The sequence below is a fragment of the Lissotriton helveticus genome, chromosome 1_1 (genome assembly GCF_964261635.1).
Source record: "Lissotriton helveticus chromosome 1_1, aLisHel1.1, whole genome shotgun sequence".
NCBI classification, from domain to species: Eukaryota; Metazoa; Chordata; class Amphibia; order Caudata; family Salamandridae; genus Lissotriton; species Lissotriton helveticus.
In genome coordinates this window covers 537,268,746-537,282,939 of record NC_136057.1, presented here as the reverse complement: position 1 = coordinate 537,282,939, position 14,194 = coordinate 537,268,746, and the positions used below count along the sequence as shown (strand labels likewise).

The following is a 14,194-nucleotide window of genomic DNA, read 5'->3' as shown; positions in this document are numbered from 1 at the left end:
AGGTTTGCCTTCAGCTCGGTAGACTTTCCCCTAATTAGATGGGCTTTTCCCCCACCTCCTGCGGGTTCTCACACCACTGCGACTGGAACCTGGCTGTATAGGAATGCCCTGGGAGATAATTGGAGAAGCTCTCCGTCGCATTACCAAGTCAAAAGAGGTCGTGCTAAGGCTGGCATTTATTTTCAAACTGGCCCCTCTCAGATAGCTAATCCTTGCTAAGTGGTCAGCAGTTAATACCACAGTGTCCTTCCTGGACTCAGAGGCATCTCATTGTCTTCTGAGTAGGGTGATCGGTTGCAAAATTGGTTTTAAGACTGCTCTAGGTCAGACAGCCTAAAAGTATATTTTAATAAGTTACTACTTCACTCAGGTTATTAACAATCTGAGTTCACCATTAAATTAGATCTTCAAATATAGTGAGGAAATTCCTTTTAATTGCTTTAATTGCATTTTCTCAGGCCGAAAGATGGTAAGATAGTCTTAATCACACCGAGGTTTGCCTAATGGAAAATGGAATGCCTTTTCAACCTTTAGTTCTGTGTAGGCACACTTTTTTAATACATAGTGTTTTCCCTGTCGCAGGTACTTACTTTTGATTTTATATTTGATGCGACATAATTCTAGTTCCTAAAATAGATAAATCACTTTACAGTGATATCTTACCAGGAGTTTATTGAACACAAAATGCTTACATTGGGCCATTTTTGTGTTCTGTCTCGTTTGGGTATCCGAGATTGGAGAACCCAGCGCTGCTTATGTTTTTAATTATTTATATTGCATTACCCTTGTTTATTTACATTGTTTAAAATTTCATGAGAACAATATCAGTTCGTGGCATAACTTCAAGACTGAAGTCCTCAATATATTTCCACATCGAGTTTTCCTGTTTTATCCAGTATTCCAGAAAAGCTTGGGGTTTTCACTTTTTCCGTACAAAAACAAGATAAGAAGGCCTCAAACTTTTATTTATGCTCTAGGAGGTTAAACTGGAAGTTTGATGATCCATTGTGCCATAAAATACAATGCCAGTAGCTTCCTCTACATAGAGGGATAGAAGGAACAGACCAGATGAAAGGGAAAAATAGCATGAACACCTGGTTGACTGATAAGGTATGCACCCAGTGTTTACCTTTGCTTTACTTCGAAATTATGCTCAGGAGAACGTTATAAATGTGATCACATTCTAATCATAAATGATTGGGTCTCGCTCTACATTTGTTAGCTTCTCCAGTGGGGCAACAAGGACCAGTTGACCTGTTTCATGCAACCATTGAGCGTCCTACCCAAGCAAGAGAAAAACTGAAATCGAGTTTCACCATTTCTGTTTGCTGTTCCACCTCAGCAGAAATCAAAGTAAATCAGTTGTTTTCAGGTGTGATAAAGTTGGCATCCTTCTTTAAATTTCAGCAGGTCAAAGCTGCTGGAATTTTACGAGTGGGAAGGGCCCAGTGTTTACAGGGACATGCAGATTTGGTACTTGAACACTAGAATCTGCATGTTATTCCCCAAAAACTGTAAGTATTGCATCCAATAAATCCTTTGGTGTCTTATTATAAGTGGATGCTATAGTCATCCCATCAGACAGGCCCCCTGCTTCGGTCAGGAGTGCCTATGGGAGAGGGTTGTAGTGCCTCGCGTTCATTCTCTTACCTGTGCCTGGAGTAAGGCTGCTGTCGGGGTGCTCTTTGTCAGTAGCTGTGTGCACGCTTGGATTATATAACCCGGATCTGTGCCGGAGCAAACCGTATTTATCTTCACCTTCCAAGTCGGTGCAAACTACATGAGCTCGGGCAGCGGTCCTGCCCGAGCTGCAGCAGGTACTGAACCTGGTCATTATGCCTATTCTTTGCTTCTGTCGTCACTGGAGTTGCTATTTTGCATGTAATGTACCTTTCAACGCTCCATGTCGCAATTTCACAGTTCAGACTCCAAGGTTTCGAAGCCTATTGTATCGTTTCCGGCGCTACCCCGATCTCGTGCCAGCAGTAATCTAAATTCCTGCGTGCATACGCAGCGCGCTTTGTATTCCGATATGCCGGGCGACGCCCCTGTGCATTCATGGCCTTGCGCAGCAGTCATTCTCCGCGCCGATGTTAATAATTTCCCAGGCACTTGTGTCGGATTTGCTGAGAGGAGGAGGTTTCCACATGACTTTGCTGAACTGAATGTGATACTGTATGGGGGGTGTTTTGTTAAGTCCTTTTGGGCGCACTCGGCTTGAAGCTTTATACTATGAATGCGTCTTTTCGACGAGGAGGGCAGAACAGCAGCTGAGACGAGGTTTGTACAAAAAAACTACGTAATGGCCTGGATTTATTGTAGAGTGGAGGGGCGGGCTTGGGAGTACTGTAGGCAAGAAGATCAGCCCACCACTAGATTTTGTGGTGGGCGTGGCAAAGGATTAATTTAGTGATGGAGATTGTGGTTCATGGTGGGAAATGATTGTAACTATTTGTAACTGTTGTGCACTAGGTCTCCCTTAGTATTTGTTTGACGCAGTTTATTGGAACCCCCTTTTCCAGTGTTGAGATATTGTGTACGATTTCGTTATGCGCTTTTTGTATTCTCTTTCTTCTTTAAAAATTCACCTTCGGAGTGTCTACTCATCTCTTTCACAAAAGGTCAATGGGGATCTGCTTTTGACTGATCTTTTGGGATGACCATTTCATTCTGTGCCCCAAAGACAGCGTGAGAAGGTTCCTGTTTTGCTCAGTTGCTTGAAATATGAATAAAGTCTGTATCGAAGCTTAGACTTTCTGAACCTTTTGCTAGGAAGCAAGAGTGAATGGTGAATGATGTAAGCTGATACTTGGCCATTTTCCTCACCCCTGGAGGACTGAGTCATTTGGACGTATCTTTTGTGTTTCCCTCAATGATCGCTGTAAGTTGGATCTTGACCCCCTTCATTGAGCCCATTTAGGAAAAACACTTCATCCGCTACTCTATCTTGCTGCAACCCACGTGCAGAACTTGGGATGCAGGGAAATAAGAGGCCAACACAATGGAAAGCATGAATACTGCCTACTCAGTAGCATGGGGTAACTTCAAATCAATCCTAAAAAACCCTCTTCACGGTGCTAAGCTGGACCAAGTGAATTTGTGGGGTTGCAGCTGTTCAGGTTATGATAAAGGCAAATACTAAATACAAGAGCACAAGAACCTACAATACTTAAAGTTCAGCATAATTCTGCTTGCTCTAGAAACTGTAAAAAGTATCTCCTGGCCTATCAGATGTTGGTAGATCTATGGTGTATCAGACAACTCCAGATCGTAAGTAGAATTAAAACAAGTTGTGCACCTCTTCAGCCTGGAAAGCTAACAATCTTTTAGTATGTGTTACTGCCATTTGCCTTACACAGTTAATCTTTCCACTTGAAGTAATACTTTGAGATGAGGAAAGTGCATTGCACGTGGAAAAATTACCACCAGGCATGTCACATTTGCTCTTATAGTTGTACTGCTTCTAACCTGGTCCCGGATCTCTGCTTCCTTCAATAATTCTTCAGTGATAGTGATGTCAGGTGTGGTTGTCAGGTGTGGTTGTTTCAGTCAAAGATTTCCAGGCACATGAGGATGTAGAAGTGGTGGTCAATGCTCACTTGAAAGCAATGGTGACTGATGATTTAGAGAAGTGTCATGAGCACAGTGCCACCATGCTGCATGACGAGCCGAGATTGTCACAAGCACCCCAGTGCCCCGCGCGGCCCCCCTGCGTCGCAGGGGAATTATCCCCGCGGCAAAGGGGTTAAGAAAGAAGAAAAAACTTCCACCAGGGATGAACCTGGTTTCTGTACCAGACCCACATTCAATCTCTGTAAGCCTTAAATAGCACCTAGGTCCCGATGAAGCACAGCCAAATGACCACAGTTGGTGCTTAATGCTTTTTTGGTGCGGTTTCCAAGTACACCTTGAAAAATTCACAACTCCTATTCCCCTTATTTGATTTTTGTCATTTTGGTTTCATTTTGTTTATCAAATTATTCTCTGTTTTGATAAATGAAAGTAAGATTTTAACATGTTGTGTTTTTGACCTTTTACCAGTTTTGATACTTTTAAATGCTTTACATATTTTCTTAAATTATGCCTATCCACTCTGTGCCATAGCTACCAGGGGTTGAGCTCAGGTTTAAATTACTGAAACCACCTTTTCTCAAGTGATAAATTTAAATGAAACCTGAAAAGGTTGGGACTTCCACAACCAAGTTCCCCTCCAACGCCACTGATATCGTCCCAGTGTGGAAGGAGACATTATTTGCAAAAGATTGAGTTCTCTTATACTACCACTTCAGCAATGTAGTAGAGACATGCCATCCTTTCATGAGGATATGCAGCAAAGTTTGTTATTAAGCAACAAAGAAGTGAAGCTAATGAAGGGCCAGACTAGAGTGTGGCTGATCTGGTCAATACTAAATTCAGAATGACTATCGGCCAACTACGTTTTTATGTTTAGACATTGTAAGACTAATTTATAAAGAAAAGTAGTACATTTTCATCCACAGTAATGCAGTTTGACTACTTTTGACATTCTCAAATGTTTCCATTAGTATACCTGGAAAGAGGTGCAATGCACAGACTTACAATAATAGTATTGAGCATATTATGTGAAATATTCTCCAAGTTATCATTTCCACAGTGTATCATTGTACATAACTGTACATAGTGTACAATTACTCACTGAGGAACATTTAAGTCTTGTGCTATGTGGTCTAGCCTGGTTAGGCTTTTTTGGCCTAAGTCATCATGCAATGTCTAATGGTATGGGTTGATAGCAGCAGCTACATCTAGAGGAATCAGATTATTAACATCAGCTGGTAGCAGTGCATTATTTGGGGTTAAGCTGCTCAGCAGATCTTCAGCGGGAGTAAAGTACGTTTTGTAGTTTCTGAGACAGAAAAGTCCTCTGCATAATGAGACTTGTACCCCTGGCCTGAGTGCCCAACTGTACTGCTGCCTGGATCCCTAATGCAGATTCTTTTTTGTCATAGCTGAACACCAATCGTGTGTGTGCGTCATAACATAGGCCTGTTTCATTATTGTGGTCTGGTTGGACCGAGAGGGGTGCCCTAAGCGGTGCCCCCATAGTGGTGGAAGGCTACTGCCTTCACCAGGAGGTAAGCAGCACAAGTGCTGTGATAGCAGCATACCTTGTAGTGATCAGTAGTAGTGAACAGAACCTTTTTGCTGTGTGTAACTGGAGTAAGGCCTACAGGCTCATTTCCCTTTTTAAATGTTCAGTTGCTGTGTGCTTAACTCACCCCTGGCGTACATCAGGTAGATGTGGAAAGTTTTGAGTGATGGAAACGTGCTGAGTGCATGTGTGCTCACAAGATGTACAGTACATAAGGTTTGAGGGGAGATATGGTAAATGTGTGTGTGCTTACAGTGTGTGTTTTTAAAATAACACACGCTGGTACAATGCAGAAAGGCTGCAGTACTGAGCAGTGCACACAGACTGAATGTGTTTGCTGCATGGAGTTATACCTGTGGTGGCATAATACTTGAGGATAACAGTCCTGTGCAGTAAGTGCTGTGGATGTATACTGAGTGCAAGTATTCCTGCATTGGTACATTGCATGGAGGTCATTGAGTTCCATTTTGGGAAGCCTTGGCCTACTCAATGGAAAACATGAGCAGAGGAATCCACCCTCCCCAGACACATTTGTGAATTGCTGTATTCCTGTAAGCTGGGAGGGTTATACACTGATGTGTGGGAGAGACAGGCTCTTTGTGCATTTCAAAGGGATCTTTCAGTTACCTGGGCACATTGCGCCCATTGGAGTAACACACAACCTTCAGGGTTTTATTCTGGCAAGGGTATTGTCACATTAAATACACCCTTTTCATAACCCTTAGCCAGTTTTAACTTGCACACACACTTATCCACCCTCCACATAGAACTCACCATACACACCCTCACGCATCGGACGGTAGTTCTCAAAAGATCTCTGCTAAAGTGACTCGCCGGGGGACCCGTAGGGCATAGCAGCGCCGTGCCGACGAGGAGCACACGTCTAATGATGAAGCATGACATCCTTCAGGGTGTGTGAGGGCCACAAGAGGCATGACTTGTTCTTCCCTCTAACTAGTGGGTTCTAGGCCAAGGATCCCCCTCTTCTGGCTTTCGGTCTCTCTCTTTTCCATCTTGCACCCCCTCCTTCTGAACAGTGTCCCCCCGTTTTGATCTAATCTTTGATTCAATGACATATCCCAAGGAAGGGACATGGACGCATCTTGGGAAGAGAGAGATGGTGCGGATGAGGGAATCATAAAGAGTAGGGATGAGAGCCCAGAATTATTCTTTTGATAATGATATCACTGTGGCTGACCTCCAGTGCCAAGATTTGCCACTCCCATGAATCTTGTTGAGGGATAATCAGCTTTGGCATTGTCTGCTGTGACAGACATCCTTCAGGAGGAAGAAAAAAAGGAAAGATGTCCATTTCAAAGAAGCTGAACCCCAACAAAAAAATCAGAAAGACTCTGACAATACATTATATTTTGTGTCTAGAGCAGTCAGACAGGCTTTGTGAGGAGGGGAAGCTCTGCAAGACTTCTGCCTGTGACCAGGACTGGGGGCCTTGGCCTGCTAGTCTCCCTGCTGGATGAAGGGTCATTACCTAGGGAAACAAAGACTGCCTTGCCTGGAGCGCCAGCGACTGCCTATTTGCCAAGTCCAGTGTGTCCTGTGAGGAAGAGCGTGTCAGAAGGAGCAAGGTAAGGGGGAGACCTATTTTGAGAGCTCCCTTTGTGAGGTGTGAGGAATCTGTTCTTGCTCCAATGTGGCCTTCGCCCATATGTTGGATTGATTTGGTGACCCACGTGTGCCTGGAGGGGTTGTGTGGAGGGCGGCAGGCCTGCACAACCTTATGATGGGTGGGTTGTGTGCCGGAGGGAGGCTCCCCATGAACATCAATGTCAGACCAGTGTGACTGGACTTGTGAGTTCCGTGGTGGTGACCCCAAATGTTCGGACCGTCTCCGGGGACTGAGAAACTGCTGCTGTGACCAGCCCACATACTTTGAACTTCATTAAAGAAAGCCAGAGGATCAAAGCACATAGTTGGTGCCCTGACAGGGCAAAGAGATCCACCTGCCCCTACTTCTTCCCCTCTGTGAAAGGAAATGTGACTTAGAATGCCATCATCAAAGTGGGAACAACCTATATCGCCTGAGCCAACCAGTAGCGTGGCTCAGAGGAGAGAACCTGCGCCTGCCTGGGGCTACCGTTTGTGACCGCATGAAGCCCTACTTCGAGGCGCCTCTGAGGAGTTCCATACTGCCGGAGCGGGTAAACCATGAACTGGGCCTTTCAGACCCCAGAGGTCTTATTCAATCAATCAATCAATCCATTTGTAAAGCGCACTACTCACCCGTGAGGGTCTAAAGGCACGTGTGGAGGGGTGCTGCTACTGCTCGAATAGCCAGGTCTTGAGGAGCTTCCTGAAGGTTAGTAGGTCCTGGGTTTGCCGTAGGAGGATGGGGAGGGTGTTCCAGGTCTTGGCGGTGATGTTGGAGAATGATCTGCCGCCGGTGGTCTCTCTTCGGATGCGGGGGACGGTGGTGAGTGCGCGGTCGGCGGAGCTGTCGGTTTGGGGTGTAGAAGGTGAGTCATCTGTTGAGATATGCCGGTCTGGTGTTGTGGAGCTCTTTGTGTGCATGGGTGAGGAGCTTGAAGGTGATATTCTTGTTGATGGGGTGCCAGTGCAGGTCTCTCAGGTGTGGTGTGATTGTGGCGCGGGATGTCAAGGATCAGGCGTGCAGAGGTGTTCTGTATGCGTTGTAGTCATTTCATGAGTTTGGGCAAGGCTCCTGCGTAGAGGGCGTTTCTGTAGTCCAGCCTGCTGTTGACGAGGGCCTGGGTGACCGTTCTTGTTGTTTCGGTGGGAATCCACCTGTAGATCTTGCGGAGCATGCCAAGGGTGTTGAAGCAGGAGAATGAGACAGCGTTGACTTGCTTGGTCATGGAGAGTGTTGAGCCGAGGATAAACCCCAGGTTGCGTGCGTGTTTGGTGGGTGTCGGTGCTGCTCCCAGTGCGGATGGCCACCAGGAGTCGTCCCAGGCTGAGGGGGTGGAGCAGAGGATGAAGACCTCTGTCTTGTCAGAGTTCAGCTTCGGACGGCTGTTCTTCATCCACTCGGCGACGGCTTTCATTCCCTCGTGGAGGTTGGTTTTGGCGGTGAGGGGGTCCTTGGTGAGGGAGAGGATCAGCTGGGTGTCGTCGGCATAGGAGATGATGTTGAGGTCGTGCCGTCGGGCGACATGGGCGAGGGGTGCCATGTAGAGGTTGAACACTGTCGGGCTAAGGGATGATCCTTGGGGTACGCCGTCAATGATCTCGGAGGCTTCGGAACGGAAAGGGGGAGGCGGACGCTCTGGGTTCTGCCGGACAAGAAGGAGGTGTTCTATTCCAGGGCCTTGCCTTGGATTCCTGCGTTGTGGAGGCGTCTGCGTAGGGTGCGGTGGGAGACAGTGTCGAAGGCGGCTGATAGGTCCAGGAGGATGAGGGCCGTGGTTTCGCTGTTGTCCAGCAGGGCCCTGATGTCATCGGTGGGGGCGATGAGGGCAGTCTCGGTACTGTGGTTGCTGTGCAACCCAGACTGGGACGGGTCCAGGATGTTGTTCTCCTCGAGTTAGCGGGTCAGCTGTCTGTTGACGGTCTTTTCAATGACCTTTGCTGGGTACCGGAGCAGGGAGATGGGCCGGAAGTTCTTGAGGTCCCTTGGATCCGCCTTGGGTTTCTTCAGTAAGGCATTGATCTCAATGTGCTTCCAGCTCTCCGGGAAGGTCGCGGTCTCGAAGGAGATGTTGATGGTCTTGCGGAGATGGGGTGTAATGGTGGTGCTAGCTTTGTTGAAGATGTGGTGTGGGCATGTATCTGATGGAGAGCTGGAGTGGATGGTGTTCATGATTTTGATGGTGTTGTCATCATTTAGGTTGGTCCAGGTGATCAGGGGATCGATGTGTGTGGTGGCCGCGGGCTCTGAGGTGTCGCTGGTTGTCGCGGCGGTCAGGTTGTTGAAGCTGTCGTGGATGTCTGCGATATTGAGATGGAAGAAGGTGGCAAGGGAGTCGCACAGTTCTTGCGAAGGTGTGATGTCGTTGGTGTTGGAACTGGAGAGTTCCTTCACAATGTTGAAAAGCTCTTTGCTGTTGTGCGCATTGTTGTCCAGTCGGTACTTGAAGAAGGCCCTTTTGGCGGATCTGATGAGGTGATGGTGTCTTCGGATGGCATTCTTGTGGGCTGCGTAGCGGTCTGATCTCTGCCATTTCATACATACAGCATACTCTTAGGCCACTTGCACGCATTATCGCCACTTTTTCACGGCTCTAGCTGCCGTTAGGGCTTCAGACCGGGGTCAGGGCTTTCCTCCCACTGCGGCCATCTTGAGTGTGGGCCAGAGCGGTGTGAGCGCTCTAGTGTCCCACATAAAAGGAGCCCAGGGACAGCGTTCGTGAGATCTTATCTCAGATATCAGCTAGAAACGCTACCTGTGAAGCGCTGAGCACGCTACCTTTATTCACGAGCTTTGCGAGTAAATCTGCTCGTTTTTATTGTACTTTTAAAAACTGTTTATTTCCACTCTGTATTGCATACAGCATACTCTTAGGCCACTTGCACGCATTATCTCCACTTTTTCACGGCTCTAGCTGCCGTTAGGGCTTCAGACCGGGGTCAGGGATTTCCTCCCACGGCGGCCATCTTGAGTGTGGGCTAGAGCGGTGTGAGCGCTCTAGTGTCCCACATAAAAGGAAACGGTTGTCTCCCGCGCTAGCGGTCGCGTTTGCGGGAGCGCCGTCCCTGCTCCGGAGTCTCGCCTGAGTCAGCCCGTCTGCACCCGTCAGCGTCCTGGAGGCGCTCGAGGCGCGAGCCAGGTGGGTCTCATTTAGCACTTAGTAGGATGTACACTAAAGAGGAACTTCTGTCCTATAATACACATACTGCTCCATGTCAGCGAGTCATCCCCTATTCCGCAGGGGCTATCACTAAATGTTTCATGTGCGGGTGGATTCCTGGTTTCACCGACACCCCTCAGTGCAAGCTCCCCCCTTTAGGCAGCAAGTGTGCATTATTAAACACCAGGTCCCTTCCCCAACACGCTCTTGACATCCATAATCTCCTAACACACGATGAAACGGATTGTCTCTTTCTCACGGAGACATGGCTCGGTGAGGGATCGGAACCTGACCTGGCCATCGCCATCCCTCCTATGCATGCTGTTTTCCGTCGACACAGAAGTAAGGGCAGGGGAGGCGGAGTGGCGCTCATTATTAAGAGGCACATTCCATGTACTATCCTGCCTGTGGATGACCTACCAGGCTGTGAGACCCTAGCCTTCTCCTTGTCCCTCTCCTCCCATCAATCCTGCTTTGGGCTCTTGCTTTATAGACCTCCTGGCCCTCTCGGCTCTTTTACCGAGGATTTGTTCTCGATTATTTCCACACTCAGTCTTAGGGCAAAACACTGCCTAATCCTAGGGGATTTTAACATCCACATGGATAAGGTTGAGGATCCTGAAGTGCTAAAATTCCTGGTTATGACATCTTCGGTGGGATTTCATATGTACTTGCAGGCACCTACACACGAGAAAGGGCACATTTTAGATCAAATCTTCTCGACCGTTCCGGTGTCCCTCTCCTCCCTTGCCCCAGTCCTCTGGTCGGACCATTTCCTAGCGGACTTTGTGATAGTACATCATTTAGCGTCCGCTCGCAATGTGCAGCGGCAAATAGCACGTATGCCTAGAGCCTTCCACAAAGTCACCCCAGCCATGCTTACTCGAGCCTTAGAAACCTATCCTTGTGCTCTTACAGGCAGGTTGGAGGACGATGTAGTGTGTTTTCAGAACTTGCTCACCGCACGTTTGGAAGCCTTGGCACCACCCCGCCTGGCTAGATCAGACCTGGCAAGAGCGTCGGCCCCGTGGTTTTCTGCTGCCTTGGCTGGTAAGAGAATGCACTGCAAGAGGCTGGAGAGAATTTGGCGGAGGCAGTATGATACATCTGCTAAGCAGTCTTATAGAGAAGCAGTGAGGGAATATCATCGGGAGATCACAGCAGAGAAAAAATCCTTTTTAGCTAAAAGAATTGTGGAAGCAGATAACTCCTGCAAAGAGATCTTTAAGATTGTTAAAGAGTTTCTCTCCCTCCTGCTGTACTCCCACGTCTGTCTTCTCGGAACCATGGATTACGGAGCTGGCAGCATTTTTCACTAATAAAATTCGTACCATCCAGTCGGCCTTGCAAGGAGCTCATAACATCTCGGATTCTGGCTCTGTGGCCGACGGCTCTCTTAATCCCTGGTTACACTCATCTGCATTGGACACGGATACCTCAGGTCCTACCCTTGACTGCTTTCCTGTTTTAGAGCTTCATGCCTCGCTTGACCTCTTGTCCAACTTGAAATCTGGCTCTCCACTTGACCCTTGCCCCGCCAAGTGTCTTGCGACCTTGGCTCCTGCTCTTAACTCTATTATCAACCCTATTATTAACTCATCTCTGAGCTCGGGCAAAGTCCCCTCATCCTGGAAGCAGGCCCTAGTCCTTCCCCTTATTAAAAAGCCGAATGCAGAGGCCAAATTGCATTCCAACTACAGGCCAATCTCGTTGCTGCCCGCTTTGGCCAAAATAGCGGAAAAGCATGTACACACCACCCTAGCCAACTTTCTAGAGGTCAATTCATTGTTACATCAGTCACAGTCCGGGTTTAGATCTAACCTGAGTACAGAAACCGCTCTACTCGAGGTGACCGAGGCTGTGAAGGAAACTTTGGACAGGGGTGGAAAGGCCTTGCTCATCATGCTTGATCTGTCGGCGGCCTTCGACACTGTTCCCCACGACCATCTCCTGATAAGACTCTGGGAGATTGGCCGTTCGAATGGTTTCAATCTTTCTTGGCCGACCGCAGACAAACGATCTGGGCTCCCCCCTTCTCCGCCCCTATGCCGCAGCTTGAGGTGGGGGTCCCGCAGGGCTCCATACTCAGCCCCTCTCTTTTTAACATCTTTATGACCCCTTTAGCGGCGCGAGTAGAGGAGCTAGGGGCTCAGATCGTCTCCTATGCGGATGATACACAGCTCCTGTTCACTTGTGACAGGGGCTGTGACTTCGATGGAGCGGCCATCCGGAAGTGTCTGGAGTCTGTGTTTGATTGGTTCGGGAAAAGCGGCCTCAAATGCAACTCAGACAAATCCGAGATATTGTTTTTTGGTTGTCCTGCCGACCCGAGATGGAAGCACTGGTGGCCTTCGGCCATGTTCCCCCCTGCCAGGGATTCCGTTACAGCTAAGAATCTGGGCATGCTGGTTGATAACACCCTCTCCTTCAAGGCCCAGGTAGCTGGCCTGACGGGGAAGTGCTTCGCCATCCTAAGGATGTTGAGAAAGTTTCTGCCGTACCTATCTTTGGAGCACAAGAAGATAACGGTGCAGGCCTAGACTATGCCAACATCCTTTATTTGGGTCTTCCTGAATATCTGTTGACCCGCCTGCAGGTAGTCCAAAATTCGGCAGCCAGGGCAATCTTTGGTCTTACCAGAAGAGCCAGGGCGAGCAACCTCCTTGCTACTCTGCATTGGCTGCCGATTCGTAAGAGCATTTCCTTTAAGACCTTAACCACAGCTTTTAAGGCGCTACACAATTTCGGCGCTGGCTATCTGCAGCGAAGGGTCAACTTCTATCTTCGATCTAGACCCTTGAGGTCGGCTGCCCAGGCCAATGCAATCGTGCCGGCAGTGAGACGTGTTCGTTGTGGAGGTCGCTCTTTTAGTTATCTGGCCCCCGTCTTTGGAACACTCTGCCCCTGACGTTGCGAACGTGCTCCAATTTGTCTACCTTTAGAAAGGGACTTAAAACTCATCTTTTTGCCCTGTAAGTTGTTTTTGTGGATTTTTAGTGCCGCTTTGGCTGTCTTGTTAGTTGCTGGTATTTGTGTAATGATCTACAGCGCCGGGACGCTCTTCGGAGCAGCTGAGCGCTTTACAAAACCCCCAGTAACATAACATAACATAACATAACATTTCTTCCCTAGTGTACAGCAGGTTTGCTTGGAGGCCTGGAGGTCTGCGGTGAACCAGCTGGCTTTATTGTTAGTTTTGGCGCAGTTGTTGATCCAGCGTCTGAGGTTGCGGGCGGCAGGATTGGCGGGTGAACTTCGGGCGAGGGTGGTGTTTAGCTGGTCTTCATTGATTTTTCACCAGCTGCGGTGGGATATCTGAGTGCGGTGGTGCTTGGTGGATTTCCGGAAGGTGAAGTGGATGCAGCCATGATCAGTCCAGTGGAGTTCGCTGGTATGGCTGAAGGTGACATGGGGGCTTGCGGAGAAGATGGGATCAAACGTGTGGCAGGCGGAATGGGTGGGTGTTTTGACGAGCTGCCCGAGTCCAAGGTTGGCGAGGTTGTAAATCAGGGTGGTGGAGTTGGTGTCCTCGTTGTTCTTGAGGTGGATGTTCAGGCCTCCGAGGAGCATGTAGTCTGTGGAGGCAAGGGCATGCGTGCTGACTAAGCCGGCAGTGGAGTCGCTGAACTGAGGCCCGGGTCCGGTGGGTCTGTAGACAAGAATTCCTCTGAGGGTGGTGTTGGGATCGGTGTGGATCTGGAAGTGTAGGTGTTTGGCAGTGCTGAGGGTGTCGTTGGTGCTGGTTGAGACCCTCAGGGTGTTCTTGTGGATGATGGCGATTCCCCCTCCTACTCCGTTGGTGCGGTCCCTGCGGGTGATCTTGTAGCCGTCCGGGATGGTTATGGTGATGCCGGGTGCCGAGGAGGCGTTCGTCCAGGTCTCTGTCAGGAAGGCGACGTCCGGGGAGGATGTGTCGAGCAGGTCCCAGGGTTTGAGGGCGTGTTTGCGTGAGGAGCCGGTGTTCAGTAGTATGCATCTGAGGTGGTTGCGTCCTGTCACGGTGAGCGGTTTGGCAGCTCGGAGGCTGGTGAAGCTGCAGCTCCGGCATGAGAAGGGTCCTTTGGTGTGCTTTGGAGCGGCCGGGAAGCAGGTGTGCGGTGTTGAGTGCGTGGAGCGTGTTGGCGTCGTAGCGGCATTGGGTGTCATGGCGTTCCCGGGGGCCATGGGATCTGACGCAGTCCAGTTTCGGACAGGTGCACACAGCCTTGCCTAAGGCGCTGCTTTGGCACGCCTGCTGCGCGTGTCCACTGCACGGCCGCACAGCTCACGCCATATGAAGGGGGATGGGAGGGAGGAGCAG

The 14,194-nt window shown here is 49.0% G+C and overlaps 1 protein-coding gene across 7 annotated transcripts in view; it reads left to right on the top strand.

Annotated features, from left to right (window-relative positions):
• The window catches only part of EPS8 (EGFR pathway substrate 8, signaling adaptor), a 1,030,589-nt gene that overhangs the window by 354,419 nt on the left and 661,976 nt on the right, over positions 1 to 14,194 (top strand). For 4 of the 7 annotated variants that reach the window (XM_078674026.1, XM_078674025.1, XM_078674022.1 and 1 more), the window contains exon 1: positions 2,018 to 2,280. The exons of the other annotated variants lie outside the window; for them this stretch is intronic. The gene's annotated coding sequence lies outside the window, so the exon portion shown is untranslated. Of the gene's footprint in view, positions 1 to 2,017; positions 2,281 to 14,194 lie in introns of those variants that run through there. 7 annotated transcript variants of the gene reach the window in all.